This window comes from Malania oleifera, chromosome 11 (assembly GCF_029873635.1).
Source record: "Malania oleifera isolate guangnan ecotype guangnan chromosome 11, ASM2987363v1, whole genome shotgun sequence".
In the NCBI taxonomy this organism is placed as follows: domain Eukaryota; kingdom Viridiplantae; phylum Streptophyta; class Magnoliopsida; order Santalales; family Ximeniaceae; genus Malania; species Malania oleifera.
The window spans coordinates 2,807,729-2,830,634 of record NC_080427.1 but is presented as its reverse complement, the minus strand read 5'-3'; positions in this window follow the sequence as shown (position 1 = coordinate 2,830,634).

The following is a 22,906-nucleotide window of genomic DNA, read 5'->3' as shown; positions in this document are numbered from 1 at the left end:
ATTTGGGTCTTGAGTTTGCATTCGATTGAGATTTTTAGAATTGCATGTTTTAATTTACATAGGGAAGTTATCGTTTTTAGTTTTATCTGAAGTTCAACGCGTGTTTCAATTCCTGATTGATTTGATGTAGGATTTCTGTTTCTTGTTATTTAATTCAGTGCATGTTAGGAATTAGGGTTTAAATTGCATGTTCATTTAATTTATCAAAAGAAATCTCAAACATCCTAAAAAACCTGAATATGAACTATGTTCAGTAACTTTTTATTTTCGATTAGAAATACGTAAAATTTGAGATTAAACTACTTTCGCTGAGGAGACAATCTGACCTTTGGGCTGAATATTACACGACTGAACTCCTATATTTAGGATAGCTTCCGAGCAGTTTATTTTTCGAGTGAGTCAGTTTTCATCCGATTCTGAATCACTTCCCTCACTAGAGCAGTGAGATGATGCCTTAAATGTTGTAGCTTTCTGTGCTTTAATTTGCTCATTCTTGCTCTCATTTATTGCAAGCTCATAGGTGATGAGCGATCCAATTAGTTCATCAATGGACATCTCCTTCAGATTTATCCTTTCTTCTATTGCAGTAGCTTTAGCTTCCCAAATTGGATGTAGTCCCCCAAGTATTTTCCTGATCAACTCATAAGTAGGGTATGATTTATCGAGAGCATTTAAAAAATTAGTGATGTGTGTGAATCTAGTGTACATGGATTGAATAGATTCATTAGCAGTCATTTTAAATGCCTCATATTCACTAGTAAGCATGTCTATCCTACTATCTTTTACTTCCTTAGTACCTTCACATGTAACTTCTAGTTTTTCCCAAATTTCTTTAGCAGTGTTACAGGCCATCGTCCTATTAAACTCATTTATATCTAATGCACAGAATAGCAAGTTCATAGCAATAGCATTTATTTGCATAGATTTCCAATCTTCTTCAGTATACTCATCTTCAGTTTTGGGTACATTTACCTTATCAACTAATTTCATAGGGACATGGTTTCCCTTGGAAACAATTTTCCACACTTTCCAATCCACATTTAAAAGATATATACTAATTCTTCTTTTCCAGTAGGTGTAATTTACACCGCAGAAAATAAGTGGTATAGTGGATGAGTGTCCCTCACCGAATGGGGTTACACCGATGTGTGCCATGTGATATTTTTATAAAAATGACGGTTAAGTCTATGCAAACATGCTCTGATACCAAATGTTAATTTAGGTGTAATCCCAAGAGGGGGGTGAATTGGGTAATTTAAAAATCTTTAAGTTTATTTTACCACTTAATCCTTATTTCAATATTTAACAAATTAATTGCAAGGGCTTGAAATTAATTCAATTAATTATCTCAATAAATTCTATTTTACCCAATTAATTATCAAGTGTGTATAATATAAATCAACATACAACCATGCAAAAGATGATGATGAAATGCAAGCTGAAATTAAAAAGATAAGGGAAGAAAGAAGGCAAACATGATTTTTCGAGATTCAGCTAACCCCTTACAATCCGCTGCTTACAAGAGGCTTAGCTTCCTCCTCATCCGGTTCACAGCCCGAACCGTGATTACAATATAAACTTTCAAATCTGCAAAAACTCAATATTGCTTCTAACAAAACTAGTTAGTATAATGGAAAACCTAACACATATTCATATGATAAAACTTCAAGCTCAATATGTATGTAACGATGATATCATTATATGAATGATATGCTTTACAAATTAATCCTTTAAATCAATATCTCCAAAATCTGATTTTATAAATAAATGCTTTGGAGAAACAATAAGGTTCAATTTCAGAATACTTTAAACAAGATTAGAAAACAAGATCCTTTCAAAAATATACTTTGATAATGCGCAGATCTATATTCTTGCTAACAATAATCTGTAACGTTGGATCATTGAATAAATAAACAACTTTGAATATAACAAAGATTTAAACACTATGTTTGAAAAATAATATCCCTCAATAATATGTATTTAGAGGTTCTTAGGACTTGCGATTAAATACTTCTTACACTAATCAAATAGCAACCCTTTAAATGAAGATATATTTGAAACTTTCTTCAAGATTTTAGTTTTAAACAAAAGCTTTTCTCAAGTAGTGATCTTACAATATATATATATATATATATATATATATATATATATATAGATAGATAATAATTCAAGATCAAATTTTCAAAATGAATATTCAATGATAAGTTTGTGAGATGAAAAACTCTTTGAGAACAAAAAAACACTTAGTTTGATCACCAAACTTTAATGCCAAAGTTTTTTGCACAATTGTTGCTAAAACACCTTTTGAAAATGAACGTAGCCCAAGCTTTAATGTGGTGTAACTACTTTGAAATCATAGAGAAAAGCTTAGCAATAAGTTCAACAATGTTCAGATATGTGTATACATTCAAGGCTCCCAATTCTATTGCAAAAATTGTGGCACTACGGTTTCGAGGTTGATTATATAGGTAATCTTGGCCTCAAAATAAGTCGTGACCATTGGATCAATTTGATCAAGCGTATAACCTACGTGTTCTCTCGCTAAAGATCAGATTTTTAAACTTCTCGCAGGCACAGATGACTGAAGATTCATGTTCAGACGTCTGATGTTCCTTAAGGCATTGAAAATTATAGTCTGGACACAAGGTTAGACGACTGAACTATGGATTTAGTCTTCTGAAGTCCCAACTCAGACGACTAAACTGAAGGTTTAGACGTCTAAAGTTGCATCTTCAAACTTCTGGGGGTAATCCTCAGTCGTCTCGGCAATCCAACTTCAGTTTTTTTTTTTCAAAAACCATTTTTGCTTTCTTACTTTGCTTCTTCATAAAATATTTTCCGGGGTTTTAAAATAGAGTCTCTAAGTTAATGAATAACCCCTAAAAGATTTTCATAAGATGCATGAGGCCTAAGGTCAGTCTTGGATATATTTGAGGTTCAAATTAAATCATATGAAATATGTAAATACATTCAGTTTTAAATACCCATTCCTATGATGATCTTGAGCTTGACGCTTGCATCTTCATTCTTCTACTCTTTTAGTTCCATAGATTATGCCAAGTTTTATATATATATACTTTAATCCTCGTGGCTTCCATGACTTCATCATCATCCGTGTATGCTAAGTAATGTTTCTACTCACGTTCTCAATGCACAGATCAAATACCAAATGATTTGTCATTATCAAAACAATATTGGACTCATAGAGTCAACAATCTCCCCATTTTCGAATATGACAAATACACAAGCAAAAATATAAAATGGGTTATGTCTAACAAGGCTCCCCCTCAAATAATGCGCAATCAAATATTCAGTAATATGAAATATGCTCATACAAAATTGAAAATAGGAAATAGTTTTGCACGTATAACTCACGTACTTATGTACTTTTGCCAACTATTTTTGCTCTAACCTTATATTATTCTCTTCCTTTTGCAACAACAAAAAGTTATTTAACAAAAATGTTCGGACATAATTAAATCTCAATATTTAAAAAAAAATATGCAACCTTCAAATTTGAAAAATTGTACTATGAAATAAGTCTTCATGTGTTAATTCAATTTACTTCTCCCCCTTACTAATACAAAAAACTATGTTATCGAATTAAATTGCAATGTGAACATACACAGTGTATCGAATTTCATAGACGTGGATAAAGAAAAACAGTCACTAAAGTTCAAAGGTTATGTGAGGATTAACATGTGCCAGTTAACATGCACTCATCATGATATGAGTTTAATACCAAATGTGAACAAATGTGATACCAAATGGGAACAAATGAGCCGAATCTGAAATTTTTAACCAATTGTGAATATTAAGTGATTTTGCTCCCCCTAAATTATGTCATTTAATATAATTCTAGGCAACTTCTCGACTATGCATCAGGCCTAATTCACGTCTAATGTGGATAAACCTATCATCCACAAGTGGTTTCGTGAATATTTTTGCCCATTGTTCATCTGTGTATACAAATGCAAGTTTCACACTCCTTTTTGCACATAATCACAAAGAAAATGATGTCTAATTTCCTTATGTTTAGTTTGTGAATGTAATATAGGTTTTTTTGAGAGGGTTATTGCACTCGTATTGTCACACCTTATAGGAACTGTATCATAGCTTAATCCAAAATCCATAAGTTCTTGCTTCATGTATAATGTTTGAGTACAACAACTTCATGCCACTATGTATTGTGCCTCAATTGTGGAAAGAGCAACAAAATTTTGCTTCTTGGAAAACCAATAGATTAAAGAATGTCCTAAGAAATGACATGTGGCACTTGTGCTCTTCCTATCCACTTTGCTGCCAGCAAAATTAGCATCTGAATAGCTGATAATCTCAAAGGATGTATACTTAGGATACCATAACCCCAGTTTAATAGTTCTTATAAGGTATCTAAGTATTCGTTTGACAGCTAACAAATGTGACACTTTCGGTGCTGCTTGAAATCTTGCGCACAAGCATACACTGAACATTATGTCAGGTCTGCTGGTAGTAAGATATAGTAAGCTACCGATCATTCCACAATACAACTTGACATCTACTGGTATACCTTGTTCAACTTTGTATAATTTCAAAGAAGAGCTCATTGGTGTTCGTATTATATTTCCATCTTCCATATTAAACTTTTTTGAGCAGATCTTTAATGTACTTCGATTGACTTATAAAAACTCTATGTTTCGCTTGTTTGATCTGAAGTCATAGGAAGAAATTTAGTTCACCCATCATGCTTATCTCAAATTCATTTTTGCATAGTGCTTGCAAAGTCATTACACATATCTTTATTTGTTGCTCCAAATATGATATCATCAACGTATACTTGAACTAGGAGCATGTCATCCTTCTTAGACTTTATGAAAAGTGGTGTTTCTACCCTTCTTCTGATAAATCCATTATCCAGTAGAAAACCGCTTAGCCTTTCATAACAAGCTTTTGGAGCTTGCTTTAAACTGTACAAGGCTTTAGTTAGTCTATAAACATGTTTTGGATATTTATGGGGGTTGTTCTACATATACCTCTTCACTTATGTAGCCATTTAAAAATGTGCTTTTGACATCCATTTGATACAACTTGAAATCCTTAAAAGCAGCATAGGCTAAAAGCATTCGAATGGCTTGCATTCTAGCTACAGGTGCAAAGGTTTCTTCAAAATCTATTCCTTTTTCCTGGTTATATCCTTGAGCTACTAGTCTTACCTTATTTCTAACAACTATCCCATGTTCATCCTTTTTGTTCTTTTAAATCCATTTTGTTTTAATAATTGTATTATCCTCAGGTCTAGGAACTAATGTCCATACTTTATTTTTCTCAAACTAGTTTAACTCTTCTTGCATGGACATCACCCAAGATTCATTCTCAATTGCTTCACTCACATTCCTTAGTTGTTCTTGAGACAAAAAGGCAAAATGACTAATCATATTCCTAAGTGAGGATCGTGTGGCTAGTCCACATAATGGTTAACCTATTATTTGATCAATGGGATGACTCTTTATGTACTTCCATTCTCTAGGTAATTCATTAACCTCATTTTCAGTTTGATTAGTTTCAGCAGAAGGTTTCTTAATTTCATTTCTTTTTTCTGAATCATTTTCAATAGACAGTTTTTCAAATTCCTTATTTATCTCAATTTCATTTTCATCAGTCCTTTTAGGGAAAGGATTTGACTCATCGAATACTATATGAATAGATTCTATAATGGTTAATGTTCGTTTATTATATACTCTGTAGGCTTTACTATCTAAGACATACCCTAGAAAGATACCTTCATCTAATTTCACATAAAAAATTCCTAAATATTCATTGTCTCTAAGCACAAAACATTTGTAGCCAAAGACATGAAAATATGATATGTTTTGTCTATGGTCATTCCATAATTCGTAAGGAGTCTTATTTTGAGATGGTCTAATCAATACTCTATTTAGAACATAGTAGGCGGTATTTACTGCCTCAGCCCAGAAGTACTTAGGTAGTTTATGTTCGTTAAGCATAGTTGCGCCATTTCTTGTATAGACCTATTCTTTCTATCAACTACACCATTCTGCCGGGATGTTCTAGGTGCCAAAAAATTATGTGCTATTCCAAATGAATTGCAATAGTCTTCCATGCCAAGATTTTTAAATTATCTACCCCAATCACTTCGAATTTTAGTAACAGTATAACCCTTTTCATTTTGAATTTTTTTACACAGTTTAATGAATTGTTCACACACTTTATCTTTGTGACCTAAAAATAGTACCCATGTATATCTTGAATAATCATCAACTATGAAGAATGCGTATGATTTTCCTCCTAAACTTTGAGTTGGGTTTGGACCAAATAGATCTAAATGTAGCATTTGAAGTGGCCTAGTAGTAGAGATTACTTTCTTCTTCTTAAAGCTAGTTCTTGCTGGTTTTCCTAGTTGGAATGCATCACAGATTTTATCTTTCACAAGTTTTGTCTTAGGCAATCCCTTAACTAATTCTCCCTTAACAAGTTTAGATATTAAGTCTATGTTTGCGTGTCCTAGTCTCCTATGCCAAATCCGACCATTCTCATTTATAGTAAAAAAACAAGTAACATGTTGAGAAGTAAGATTGTCAAGGCTAGTGGTGTAGACATTTTCCTGACGATCAGCAGTAAACAATATTTTGTTTTCATATTTGTTCTCTACAGTGCATTTGTCATATTCAAATGAGACTTTATAACCTTTATCACATAGTTGCTTTATACTCAGTAAGTTATATTTCAATCCATCAACTAATAACACATTATCAATGAAAAGCAAAGGTTCCTTACCAACCTTACTAACTCAAATGATTTTACCTTTAGTGTTATCCCCAAATGTATCAAATCCTTCATCTTTGGATATGATAGATGCGAATTTAGCTTTATCTCCTGTCATATGTCGCAAGCATCGGTTATCCATATACCACTTGTCCTTCAAGGAGGACAATCCCAAGCACATCTCATGGTCATCGTGAGCCATCAGACATAGATTAGCAATCTCATTATAACTGGATTCAGATTTTGAACTACAGGCACTGTGAGTGTCCCGGCCCACCTTTAGAGCCTTCTTCTTCTTCTTCTTCTTAGACACTTTCTTCAGCTGGGGACAATCTGGCTTGATATGTCCAAATTCTCTACAGTTATAACACATGAGAGGATCATCCTTTTGCTCCCTTCTGCTTGACTCTCCCTTTTATGTTTTTGAGCCCTTGAATTTTCTGGCGTATTTATGGTTCTTTCTCATAAACTCTCCAAATTTATTAGCGTTAAGTTGCATGTTTTTTATTACACGCTTAAACTGCACAATTAGACGTTTTAATTCGTGCATTGAAGGGTAGATTTTTAATTAAATACCTAATTACTCTCAATATTTTAATGTTGTGTCTTATTTATAACCTCTAGGTTTTATTGAACAATTTATGAATTTTTGGCATATTTTTATGATAGGAAAATTATCGAGAGCTAAAATCGGCGTCAGTACGTAATTCACGCATAGTGTTTCCATTCGAGCTTTGATCAAGATGATTCAATATTGTAGAGAAAGATAAGAGGATTATCTATGACTTTCCTATTTCGAGCTTCGAGAGATATGGGCTCCAGGAGGATCAAAATTGGCATCGTTCGCAGAGAAAAAAAATGAGAAAAGAAAAAAAAAGGAAAAATTTTTTTTTTAAACTTGCCCAGATGTGACTTGGCCATGCAGCCAGGTCTGGATACTTCTCGGGTCCTCCTTGGCTGTGTAGGGCAATAGCCCCCTACCCTTTATATTTTTTCTTTTCTTACACAGCTTCGACAGCCCCTAGCTCCCTCTCCTCCTTTCCCTTCCATTATCCCCCCTCTTCTCTTTAGCAACCGGACCCCCTTCTCTCCCTTCTCCTTCTCCCTTTCTTCTCTTCTTCTCTTCTTTTCTTCCTTCTTCCTCTTCTTCTTCTTCTCCCTCTCCTCTCGATTGTACACTCCTCTATTGCTGCAACCTGAAGCCTCCAGTTCTCTTCTATTCCTTCTTCTTGTTCTTCTTTTGTGCTACCATCCCTTGCTGCCGTGAACCTCCTGCAGTAGCTACTGCTACTGCCGACTGCTCTTCTTGCACCACTCTCCCTTCTAGCTACTGCTCTCCTCTTGCAAATCTTCTACTGCTTGACCCTTCTCCATCTCTTTCCTTTTCTCTTCCCCCTTCCTTTACTTCTCTATTCTCCCTTGTTGCTCAAGCATCACTCCATCCGAGCTATTCACCCTTACGTACTGCTGCTCGAGGATCACTCCAGTCGAGCTGTTCACGCTTACCTACATAGCCCCAAACTGGAGCTGCCATGGCTGTCGTGTACTGCTATTCTAAAGCCGTGAAGACCGAAGCTCCTCAAGCTACCATGGCTGCTACTGTATTCCTCCACAAGTAAAGAAAAAAAAAAATCTTCCTTTCCTTTTTTTTTTAATTTATTTATTATTTCTTTTAAGTAGTTGAGTTTTGGTTGATTATTGATTAGTTTATTAGAGTTTCATTTAAAGTTTTATTTTTTTTAATGGTTGGATTTTTTTATTAAAGTCTATTACTTTCTTCTCTTTTGATTAATATTAGTATTAGATTAATTTTTTCTTGAATTATTTTCTGCTTGATTTTAGTCAGTTTGATTTATTGAAAAAATAGAAAAAAAATAAAATACCAAAGAAAAAAAATTCCTTCCTATTTATTTAAATTGGTTTTTTTTCTTTAGAAGTTAAAATTTTGTTGGGTTTGATTTAAATTAAGTTCATTTAATTTAATTGCGGATTTTTATCGTGTTTTCTTTTAGTGTTATTAGTAAAGTTTTAATTTTTGGTTAGTTCTTAATTGCGTAAAATCTTTGGGTCTTGAGTTTGCATTCGATAGAGATTTTTAGAATTGCGTGTTTTAATTTACGTAGGAAAGTTATCATTTTTAGTTTTGTGTAAAGTTCAATACGTGTTTCAATTCCTACCTGATTAAAGGTAGAATTTTCATTTCTTGTTATTTAATTCAGTGCATGTTAGGAATTAGGGTTTAAATTGCATGTTCGTTTAATTTATCAAAAGAAATATCAAACACCTTGAAAAACCCGAATCTGAACTACGTTTAGTAACTTTTTATTTTTCGTTTGGAAATACATAAATTTTGAGATTAAACTGCATTCCCTGAGGAGATAATCTGGCCTTTGGGTTGAATATTACATGACAGAACTCCTATACTTGGGATAGCTTCCGAGCTGCTCATTTTTTGAGTATCAAGTTTTTGGCATTGATGCCGGGGAGTGCTAGTTTTAATTTCAAATTTCGTGTTTTTTCAATTATTTTTGATTTTTCATTAATTAAATTTTTTTAAAAAAACCTAAAAAATTTGATCATGCTTGTTTGCTACTGTGTTAGTGAATTTCTATTTTTTGCATTGATGTTTGATGCCCTGGTTTCGAGATAATTCAAATAGACTATCTAAAATTTCACCTAGTACCAGTAGGGACACATAGAGCATAGAAACCGATTGTTCTCCTATTACTTGTGCGAGTGATTCCAAATTTGATTTAAGCAATCTGTTTAACCAATTCTTTGAGGAATTCATGGCTGCACCTGCACCATGTACACGTCAAAATTTTCTACAGTGTAGACGCACATCTACCCCTTCTTTTATTGTGTTACCTCAAGATGCACTGAACTTCAACATTAAGTATGGCATGTTATCTGTGATACCCTAGTTTCACGGGATGGATTCTGGGAAACCATACCAACACTTGAGTGATTTTGAGTTAGTCTACACCACTTTCATTAATAGGGCTAGAACTGATGAATATATCAAACTTCGTTTGTTTCAATTTTCTTTGAAAGATAAGGCAAAAATTTGGTTTAATTCTCTACAATCTAACTCTATTACTAGCTATGCTGAAATGCAACGTGAGTTCTTACATAAGTTCTTTCCTTTTTAGAGAACTCAGTACCTATAGGAGCAGATTAGTCAGTTCATGCAAAAAGGTGACAAGGCATTCCAAGCTTGCTTGGTGAGATTTAAGGACCTGATGAACATATGTCCACATCACGGATTCGAATCTTGGAGATTAGTGAATTATTTTTATACTTCTTTAACCCCTTTGCGTAAAAAGTTTGTCCAAACTATGTGCAATAGGGAGTTCTTTAGCAAGGAACCAAATGAGGCTCTATCATTCTTCAATTACATAGCTGAGAGTGCCCAACAATGGAACACACATCATGAACCGGCACCAATAGTAGCACAACCTCTCAGAGCGATCAGTAGTGGCGGCAGATAGGAGGTCAATGAGGAAACTAGCCTAATTGCTCTTGTTGCAGCATTGTCTAAGTAACTGGAGGTTATGGAATCAGAAAAAGTGAAAGCTAAGGATTGCTCTATTTGTGAGACCTCAAGCCATAGACTTTATGTTGACCTTATAGGTCACGCCCGGTTTTGATAATGACAAATACCTATTATATTTAATGCATATTCGAGGTTATGTGCAGGTATTCTAATTGGCAGATCATAATGATAGCACAAAGAGAGATTGAAGTTGAAGACCCAATATATACATGTTGTATTCTATTTCATTATTATTTAAAGGGTCTATAATAGTACATAGGGCTTGGCACATAATAATTGCATGCATCACTTGCATGATGTGATGGATAAGCTCAAAACTAAAAAGAACCTAGAAATGATCCTATGACACTCACTCATGCATATACATGTTTGGTCATTTGATTAGGGTGTTTGCACAAAGTAAAAAGAACTGAAATCTATGAAAATTACATGTTCGGTAGACTGAACTCCCATGTACAAAAAGCTCCCGGCTAACTGAACTACGATCGGGTCAACAGGTTGACCACATCTCAGTTGACCGAACCCCCTAGGAGTCAACTTTATTGACCTTTTGGTCGACCGAGCATAAATTGTATATCAACGCCCTGGTCGACCGAATTCCCACGTGTGGGAACTTAACGGTCTGGTCGACCGACCGAGGTAGTTCAAAATGTTCCTAGTCGATTGAACCTCATAAAAAGGGAAAAATTGCCCTTGGACTTACAAGTACGGTCAATCGAACTCATATTTCATTTAATGCCCAGTCGACCAAACTTCAAACACTTCAGTCAACCGAACTCGTCTCGGTTGATCGGTGCTTTCGGGTTGTCCCAAAAATTTACCACAATTAACATTTTTTTTAACGGGGTTAAATTAAATAAATAATATTAATTTTTTTATAATTATTCCACTTGTGTCCTTAACGGCTATAAATAGAGGGAAGTCTATATATACCCCTTCATTTGGAATGATTAGAAACAAGATTAGCAAACCCGATCAGTGAATTCTATTTCAATCTCAAAATTCATATTACTCATTTCTAAGCTCTATACACTCATTCTTACCTTGCCATATTGCCAAAAAATCCTTTGTAAGTTTGATTTGAGTGTTGATTGTTCTATAGGTTTGCTCTCCTAAGTGTTGTGCTTGATTAATACAATTTTATTTGAGAGCAAATCTTCAAGTGTTCTTAGGGGACTTTATTAATAAGTCTTTCGTAAGAAGACTTCATTTTATTTTTTGAGTATTGCATATTCATTGCAACATCTTGAGAAGCTCGTACCTTTTTTTGGTTGCAAAATCTTTTCAAATCACTTTCAAATATCTAGTGTGTTTCATCTTGACAAATATTTGAAGAGATATTTGTTTATGTGATAGAAATTTTTATTGCAATATTCATTGGGTTATATCATTTGTTGAAAACAAAAATTCAATCCTTTTTGCAAACCAAACTTATACATCACTTGATCTTTATATATTGAGAAAACTTGCTGGTTGAAATATATGAAGTTTGATTGATATCTTTGTTTGAGCATTTAGATTGAATACATTTTGTGTTACAAAGATCATATTGTTTGCACTCTCATGAACTGATTACAACGATTGCAAATATATTTGAGAGTAGATATCTTAAGCCACATCGAGCTTACTTCATTATGTCATTTGGTGGTGTATGTGATTGCACGTAACTGGGTACACATCTACTTTACATGAAAACATAATCACTGTACCAATTTCATTGTTGTGAAATCTGAGTGTTTCCAGGCATGGCCTGAGGGGGCAGTAATCCAGCCCAGTAAGGATTGGTTGAAAAGGTTGAGGTCAGCCCTGTGCTAATTGACCTAATTTGTTTAGGTGTCATTCCACCTGTTTAAGTGAGCAAGTATAGTGGTAATCTTTGTGCTTGTTAGCCAAGGCGAGGACGTAGGCAATTTTCCAAACCTCGATAACATTTCTGCGTGTCACTCCTCTTTACTGCTTTCTAGTGCATGCGTAGGTAATTGAATTGCTTTATTTAATTCCTAATACATATTATAATTGATTTACTTTACTTGCACTAGACAGACCATACGGTTGTGAATATATTGTTGTAAGGATACTTACCTGGGGCATAAATTTTAAAAGTACCAATTCCCCAACCTCTTGGGATCACAGTAAAGCTAACACTTTAGGATTGTCATTTACTACTATTGACTCTATGAGTCCAATCCTATTTTGATAATGAAAAATCACTTGTATTTGATATGTGCATTGAGATTATGAATAGGAATAATATTTATCATGCGCGGAAAGCTAGCAAGTTATGGAAGCCATGAAGATTAAAGAATATACTTCTTCGTACAATCGATGGAACTAAAAGAGTTGAAGAATGAAGATGCAAGCAGCAAGTTCAAGATCGTCATGGAAATGGGTATTTAGAACTAATGTATTCACATATTTCATATGATTTAATTTGAGGCTCAAAATATAACCTAGATTGACCTTAGGACTCATGCATCTTATGAACTTCATTAGGGTATATTTATGGACTTAGATATATTTTTAAAAACCATGGAAAATATTTTATAAAAGAAAAAAGAAAGAGTGCAAAAGCAAATTTTTCAAATTAAAAAAGAAAATCCAGAAAATGCTTAGTTCAAAAGACTGAACTCCATGTTCATTCATCTGAAGATTAAACTTTAGAAGACCGAAGTAAAGCTCAGTCGTCTGAAGAATTTCTTTAGAAGACCGAAGATTAAGTTTAGTCGTCTGAAGAATTATTGGTGAAACACAGAACCTGGAAGAAGCACATTGGAAGACTGAACTCAAACTTCAGTTGTCCGAACCCGACACTTTAGAAGACTGAACCCCAACTCCAATTGTCTAACCCTATGTCTAGGTTAATTTTTTCAAAGCTCTAAGAAACTTCATTCGTCTGGGCTCTGACCCTCAGTCATCTGAACCTGCAGAAAAGTTAAAAATTTAAATTTTTAATGAGAGAACACGCGAGTTATTTTTTGATCCAACGACTAAGATTCATTCTAAGGGTAAGGTTACCTATATAATCAACATCTGAACCTTAGTGCCTTATGAAAGAAAAAGAGGAGAGAGAACCTTTGGCAAACGATTGAGCATATTGTATGATTAGCACAACTTAGGAGAACACACTGCTGAAACTTTTGATTGGGATTTTAAAGTTTACACTTCAAATATGAGCTAAGGCTAGATTGACCTTCAAAAAACATTCTTGTGATTGTTGTGCATTCAACTTGGTGATGAGGTTTGGTAAATCGGTTTGCTTGTTAATACCTTTTCTCAAAGTGTTTTTCATTTCAAAATATATTATTGCATATTATTTAAGAGATTGATCTTGAGTGTACACATATACGTATAGTTTGTTTTGACAAGATCACTACTTGAGAAAAGTTTAGGCATTGGTTAAATATCTTTGATTCAAGTGTGTATTCATTTAAAGATTCAATATTTTCGATATTACAAAATCATAGGATTCATAACTATATATACTATTGTGGGATATTTTAAGAAAAAAAGTATATTAGGTTTTTGATCTTTGGAAATCATATAATATATATATATATATATTTGCATATTACAAAGATCATATTATGGTTGAATATTTGGAAGAAAGCTTGTTGATTTTGATCGTTATAATATTCAAGACAAATCTTTTGATAAATTCGCATTTGATATTCGTGCATTTAGCAAGTTGAATTAGAACCCTAATTTATCCAAAGCTTTTACTTATATCATTACTTGGGAGATTTGATAAAAAGGAAATTGGTTGAAGTATATCATACATACAACGATTATATCGTTACATACATACTGAGCTTCAAGTTTCATCATATGGATTTGGGTTAGGTTTCAATTGTACTCACTAGCTTTGTTAGAAGCGAATCTTGAGTAGTTTTGCAAATTTGACATTATATATTGTAATCATGGTTTGGGTTGTGAACCGAATGAGAAGGAAGTTTTGCCTATTGTAAGCAGCGGATGTAAGGGAAGCTCTGTCTTGGTTAAAGGGGTAGGGATTTAGTGGAATCTTTGGGTGGGTTGCTCAAGACGAGGACGTAGGTCTGGTTGGCTGAACCTCGTAAAAACTGTGTTTGTCTTCTCTCTTCCTTTACTCTTTTTATTTTTCGCACCGCATTTCATTACTTATATTTCATGTGTGTATGTTTGAATAACCCCACACGCACTTGATTATTAATTGGATAAAACTGAATTCATTTAGATAATAATTTGATTCAGCTTCAAACCTATGTAATCAATTTATTAAATTTAGAAATAGAGATTAAGTGGAAAATAATCTGAAAGCTTTTGAAAATACCTAATTCACCCCTCCTCTTAGGATTACACCTAAATTAACATTTGGTATCAGAGCCAAGTTTACATAGACTTAATTTTTCATTTGTAAAAGATCACATGGCACACATCGGTGTAACTCCATTCATTGAGGGACACTCCTCCACTAAACCACCAATTTTCTGGGGTGTAAATTACACCTATTGGAAATGTAGGATGAGCATATGTCTGTCAAATGTAGATTGGAAGGTGTGGAAAATAGTTACTAAGGGAAATCATGTTCCCATGAAAGTAATTGATAAGGAAAATGTACCTAAAACTAAAGATGAGTATACAGAGGAAGACTTGAAATCGCTACAAATAAATGCTGCTGCAATAAACTTGCTTTTCTGTGCACTAGATGTAAATAAATTTAATAGGGTAATGACATGTAACTCTGCTAAAGACATTTGGGAAAAATTAGAAGTTACATATGAAGGTACTAAGGAAGTAAAATATAGTAGGATAGACATGCTCACTAGTGAGTATGAAGCATTTAAAATGATTGCTGATGAATCTATTCAATCCATGTACACTAGATTCACACAAATCACAAATTCTTTCAATGTGCTTGGAAAATCTTACCCTATTTATGAGTTGATTAGGAAAATACTTAGAGGACTACCTCCAGTTTGGGAAGCTAAAGCTTATGCAATAGCAGAAGGGAGAAATCTCAAGGAGATTTCTGTTGATGAACTAATTGGATCACTCATCACCTATGAGCATGCAATAAATGAGAGGAAGAATGAGCAAAGTAAAGCAAAGAAAGCCACAGCACTTAAGGCATTGTCTCACTGCTCCAGTGAGGGAAGTGATTCGGAATCGGATGATAACATGGCAATCATCACCAAGAGATTTGGAGAGTTCATGAGAAAGAACAAGAAATACAATAGAAAATTCAAGGGCTTAAAAGCAGAAAAGGGAGAGTCAAGCAAAAATATGATCCTCCCATGTGTTATAATTGTAGGGAATTCGAACACATCAAGTCGGATTGTCCCTAGCTGAAGAAAGCTTCTAAGAAGAAGAAGAAGAAGGAGGAGGCTCTAAAAGTGAGTTGGGACACGTACAACACCAATAGTTCAGAATATGATTCCAGTGATGACAAGATTATCAATCTATGTCTGATGGCTCACAATGACCATGAGGTACAATCCTTTTGTTCTACTTCATCTTACTATTCTAGTGATTCTGAAAATGAAAGTAGCATGCTTTCGTATGATGAATTGCATTAGGAATATTTGTACATCCTTAAAATGCTTGAAAAAATGAATAAGAAAAATCATGAGTTGAAATTAAAACTGAAAGAATTCTTAAAGTTAGTTGAACATCAAAATGAATCTTATGCATCCCTCATGAAAGACAATGATTTGAAAATTAAAGAGTTAGAAAAGAAGTTGAAAGATAAAACTAAGATTATTTATAAATTTATTGAAGGTCAAAATAATTTTGCAAAGCTCCTAGGAGCTCAACGAAATTCCCTAGAGAAGGAAGGTATTGGTTTTAATGTGAAGGAGAATCTAAAATAGAAACATCTCTACATAAGATATTTTGTAAGAGAGTCAAAATCATATGTTCCAACTAAAGACTATCATAGAAATATTACATGTTTTAAATGCAAAAGGTTGGGTCACATAAAATTTGATTTTTGTTTCAAAAATAAAGATGTCAAACTTAAGAAAGTCTGGAAAGTTAAAAGAGAATCTAATACTAATCCCCATGGACCCAAGAAAATCTGGGTACCAAAAGTAGTTATTTGATCTTGTCTTGCAGATGTTCTTGAGATCGTCCTCCTTGAAGGACAAGTGGTGTATAAATAGCGGATGCTCATGACACATGACAAGAGATAAAGCTAAATTAGCATCTATAATATCCAAAGATGAAGGATACGTTACATTTGGGGATAACTCTAAAGGTAAAATCATTGGAGTTGGTAAAGTTGGTAAGGAACCTTCACTTGTCATTGATAATGTGTTGTTAGTTTATGGATTAAAACATAACTTATTGAGTATAAGTCAACTATGTGAGAGAGGTTATAAAGCCTCATTCGAACATGAAAAATGCACCGTAAAGAACAAATCTGAAAACAAAATATTGTTTACTGCTGATCGTCATAAAAATGTATACATCACTAGCCTTGATAACCTTGCTTCGCAACATGTTATGTGTGGTCTAACAAGGCTTACAATTCTTATTTTGATGATAACAAGTCATGATAAGTTTGATATGTTTTGTTTCAAGTGAAACTCTTTCAGGAAGAAGGCAAAGCTTAAAGAAACTCCAAGCTCAAATGGATGACTTATACTCAATAAGTCATGTAAACTTACTTGAAGATCAAAAGAATAGAGTTTTAAGGATGTCTATATGTAAGTACTTCATGTAAACTTCAATATAAACTGATTTGAAGCTCCTATATATCAAAAGAAACTTAGAAATGTATTTTTCAGAAAAACCCTAAAGTATGTTTTAAAATTAAAGTAAATAAGGTCTTAAAAGAAGAAAAGTTTTTTAAAGAATATAAAGTGAAAGTTGAATAGCTAGACGACTGCCTACATGTGGCAGACGACTGCCCTATTTATACAAAGAATTTTTAAGGAGGCAGTAGGGTGCCACGAGACTGCCTGAGCACAGCCAAGCACCTCGGTGGTCAAACAAGGTGATTGCCTGGGTTTTGGCAGGCAACTACCAGTATTCTGGATCGTTCTGTTTCTTCTATGCCAGGCGACTGCCACTCGAATAGATTTTTAAAATTCTCAATGGGAAGATTTTTTAAATGGATTTCTTGGAACTACTCTTTTGAAAAACTTGAGGATTGCTCCAAGTAAACTTGGGGGGTAAGGAATTACTTTTAAATATCTATAAATACCCTCCAAACTTCAAAGATTTCTACACCAAGAAATTTTTCAACAATCAAAGTTCTCTAAAAGCTCTCAAACTCTCTTGTGTTCATCCTACTTCAACTACTAAATTGTTGCTGATACAAATTCCAAAGTAGAGCCTTCAAAGTCTGAATTTTTCAACACTTGGAAGATATATCTGGTGATCTAAATTGAGTTTGAACTTCAATCTTTTTATATTGATTTACTTTGAAGTATATTTGTGTTGAATCTTGTACTAATCAACTCTTCTGTGAGAGTGTCTCTTATACACAAATATTTCTTTATCTTGTTTATTGTGTATAGACGATTCAAGACTGTAGAATCGTTGGACTGAATAAGGGAATATCGTTTGGAGAGGTGTTGCTCTAGCCTAAAGGAAGGAGTGGTTATAATCGATATTGTTCCACCCGTCAATGCAACTGAACTAGTGAATTCTTTGGTGGTTTGCGAAAGGCGAGGACGTAGGCTAGGTATAAGCTAAACCTTGTAAGACCTTGTGTCTTTCTCTTCTTCCTTACTGTTTATATTTCAGCAAAATTTATAGCTTGCGTTGATGCTTTAAAATTGATAAATTTTGAGTGTATGGTTGTTAAATAGACCGGAAGATAATTCGTTTTGGCTTGATCAGCATTGATTGCGGTAAACGAAAGGGAATATGTTGGTTGATCATCCTAAACTTATTAAACTGAAAGTTTATTTAAAAACTGAACACTAGGAATAAGTGTGATTGTGAAATAACACGGGGCTTCTATAAATTCAGTGTGTTTTACAATTTGTTACAGGGCTATTGATACAAGATCAAGACATTGATTACTTTGTTTTTGGTTGTGGTTGATGTGATTTGATTTTGTGATTGTGTTGGAGGTGTGCTTGTTGTTATAACACAAAAACATTAAAAAGGAAATAATTTTTAAAAAAAAAAACCCAATTCACCCCCCTCTTGGGAAGCTATCCTAATTTCATATATAATGTATTTTTATTTGATTTTGAATTAGAATTTTTAATAATTTATGAATCTTTTTAATAATTACAGTTTAATGTTATCTATGTGTAAATGTAATTATAGATTTTCACAAGAATTAATAATTTTAAAAAATATTAATTTTAAATTATTAGTGACAGTTTCTATTAATATTAGTGAAGAATCAAAACCATCACTAATACTATACTATTAATGATGAATATTGATCATTTACTAAATGACAAGTATTAGTGACGGTTTTGATCCTTCACTAAAGCCCAACTCTTAGTGACGAATTTAAAACTGTTACTAATACTACACAATTAGTGATGAATTATGATCCTTCACTAAAAGCTAATATGTATTAGTGACAGTTTTGATGCTTCACTAATACTCTACTATTAGTGACGAATTTAAAACCGTCGCTAATACTACACTATTAGTGATTGTTAATTTAGGTGTAATCCCAAAAAGGGGGGTGAATTGGGTATTTTAAAAAATATTTCAAATTATTTGTCGGTTAATCTCTATTTTTATATTTAACAAATCAATTATAGGGAGTTAAGACAAATTTAAATTATTATATCAATGAATTCTTTTCACCCATTTAATTGTTAAGTGCGTGTGAGGTTATTCAACATGCACATGCAAGATAGATATTGAAATGCGTTGCGGAGAATACAAAGATAAGGGAAGAGATAAGGCAAACACAATTTTATGAGGTTCAGCCAACTCGGCCTACGTCCTCGCCTTAAGCAGCCCACTCAAGGATTCCACTATATCCCTGCTCCTTTAACTGGGACGGAGCTTCCCTTACATCCGCTGCTTATAAGAGGCACAACTTCCTCCTCACCCAGTTCACAACCCGAACAGTGATTATAATATATTCAGCCAAAAGCTTTGTCTTGAATATGATATTGATCTAAATCAAAAAACTTTCTTCCAAATATTCAACCACAATATGATCTTTGTAGTATGCAAATAATATATATATATGATATGATTTCCAAAGATCAAAACCTAATATAATGTGTTCCAGAAAATATCCTTCAATAAAATATATAGTGATGAACACTAAGGATATTTAATCAAGTGGTTTTAAGATATCAAAGATATAGAGCCTTTAACTGAAGACACACTTGAATAAAAACCATTTAGCCAATGGTGAAAGCTTTTTTCAAGTATTGATCTTATCAAAATAATCTATAAGTAAGTACACTCAAGATCAATTACTCAGCTTATATTCAATAATAGATTTTGAGATGAAATGTTCTTTGAAAACTAAATATCAACAAGTAGATCAGTTTATATGAAAAACTCTATGAGACTAAATATTAACAAGTAGTGTGATATACCAAACCTCAATATCAAAATGCTTGTACAATAATCACAAGAAAACCTTTTGAGGATCAAAGTAGTTTTAGCTCAGATGTGTAGTACAAAATTTGAAATCCCAATCACAACCTCAGTAGTGTGATCTCCCAAGCTGTACTAATATGCTCAATTTTATGCCAAAAATTTGATTTTCTTCTTCTTGTGGTTGTTTCTTGTCATTCTTCTTGTTTTTGTTGATCTTCGTTAGGGCACTAGGGTTTAGATGTTTATTATATAGGTACCTTGCCCTTAGAATGAATCTTAACCATTGGATCAAAAAATAACTCGCATGTTCTGTCATTCAAAATTAAATTTTTAATCTTTCCCATAGGTTCAGACGATTGAGGGTTAAAGCCTAGACGACTGAAGTTCCTTAGAGCTTCAAAAAATTAACTTGGACATAGGGTCAGATGATTGAAATTGGGGTTGAGTCTTCTGAAGTTTTGGGTTCAGATGACTCAAGTCTGAGTTTAGTCTTCTGATGTGCTTCTGTTAGGTTCTGTGTTTCACCATTAATTCTTCAGACGACTGAGCTTAACTTCGGTCTTCTAAAGTTCAATCTTCAGACGACTGAACATGAAGTTTTGTTTTCTGAACTAACCAACTTCTGGATTTTCCTTTTTAGTTTCAAAAATATGTTTTGCTCTCTTTCTTGGCTCTTTTACAAAACATTTTTTGGGGTTTTAAAAATATCTTTAAGTCTATGAATATCCCTTAAAGATGTTCATGAGATGCATGAGTCATGAGGTCAGTCTAGGGTGTATGTTGAGCATCAAATTAAATCATATGAAATATGCAAACACATTCAGTTCTAAATACCCATGCCTATGACGATCTTGAACTTACCACTTGAATCTTCATTCTTCAACTCTTTTAGTTCCATGGATTGTGCCAAGTTGTGTACGCTTTAATGTTCATGGCTTCCATGACATGTTATCTTTCCGCGTATGCTAAATATTGTTTGTATTCACAATCTCAATGCACATATCAAATACCAAGTGATTTGTCATTATCAAAACAGGGTTTGGGTCAAAAGTGTAAGTTAGTCAAAATTTCAGAACTTCAGGCGACTGACCCTTTATTATTTGTCAACTGAACAACTACTGACTTATGTATTTTAAAAGTCTATGCACTTTAGGTGACTGCATTATTGACATCATTCGACTAAACCGCAACTGACTTGTGAGTTTTTAAAACCTAGACAGTTCAAGTGACGAAATGTTTCAAATTTGGTGCCTGAACCGCGCAGATATACATACTTATTGTTCACAAAAACCCTAACTTTTAGAAAATTTAGGCTCCTGAACACTATTTTCTCCTTTCCTGTAGCTTTGTCTTTCAATTATTGGAGTTTTCTCACTCATATTTAACCACTCAACCTCCAAATATTGCTTCCTACTATTGGTTTAGTTGATTTAACAGAACCATTTCTCCCACATCATGCCCAGAACAAAGACAAGGGCAAACTAGAGTCAAACTTTAGGAAAGGATGATTATAAAGCTATTCAATGATGGCTTGTCTTTCTCATGGCAAGGAAAATATACAAGGAACATATCAGATCCACGGAACCAATCCTTGGTAAGGTTTTGGATATTTCATTCATGCAAGAGAGTTTTCCCAACATCCTTCATATCTTTAATGTCTTAGGATGGGAAATATTTATTACATATCAACGTAGGGTGTTAATCCAAAATTTGTTAGGTTGTTTTATGCAAATTTGGAAATGTGAGAAACCATATACACGACCACTGTTATGGATAAAGCTTTTGCACTCACCCAACAGACTGTTGCATCTAGATTTAGAATTCAAGTTGGTGAGTTTGAATGTCCTCATCTAGGACACTCCTAGATTATGGCATAGGACTTTACCCTAGATGAGTTCTTACCTTCAATCATAAGTGAGCAACCTGTATATTTTGGTCACCCTCCTTTATATAGGCAATTTACCCTTGAAGCTAAGAATATTCATCTCCTTATTACCTATGACATTCTACCTAGGGTTGTGTCTCGTGGCCATCTATCCTATTTAGACTATTTTGTTATGTGGTGCTTATACAAAGGGAAACGCAAGGATCTGGTCTACCTTGAATCTAAAATGGATGATCTCAAAAGAGGAAGTGAGGTAAGTAATTCTTCTATATGGAGGAATTTTGAACCTCATATTTATCATCTTGGGGTTGCCAACTCCTGCACCTTATTCATTAAACGTACATCATATGACAAATTTCCATCTACTATGGTGAAACTCATGGGATATGAGTTGTATCGAGACCATGGATGGATACCTAAGCCTAAGAGAACTCATAGAGGTCATGTAGGATTACAGGCAGACCAGCAACGTGGTCAGAATCCACATCAAGATGCACCACCTGCTCCAGCAGCTCCAGATACTAATGCTCCTTCATGGTTCATTAATTATCATCAACATATGGACTCCCAACTGAGTATGTTTCGTGGCAACATGGATACAAAGTATAATGCACTCCAATCTAGTTTGACTTCATTCGATTAGTGGCTCACATGTATTGAGATTCATATAGGCAGTTCTACTTTGAGAGAGGAAAGGCTCCTATGGAGGTGAGTTTGGGCGAGGAGGACAGCAATGATGATGATGAGGAGAAGGGTACATATTTTGGCGGTGATGATGTTGGTGAAGACTAGATGCTTCTCTTAAATTCATTAACTAAAAAAAATTTGGGTTGTAATATTATGATACTTAATATTTTATTTTCTTTATAAACTTCTTGTAATTTTCTTATCTTTGTTGCTATTTTCTCCTGCTTATGATATTCTGAATGTTAAGAATTGCATGCTGGACATGAATTATATTGATTATATTTTGCATGTTAATTGATGGATATATTGATGGACATCTTGCTAGATATATGGTTTGAGAATTGTATGCTGACTATTGGACATAGTGTTTGTGAACTGAATGCTAATAAACAGTCCTATTACGATTGTATGTTAGATTTTCTATTTTATTCCTTTTTTTTTTATGTCAAAAGGGGGAGAAGTTATAGCAAAATTAGAATGAGAAGAATGAGAAGGTT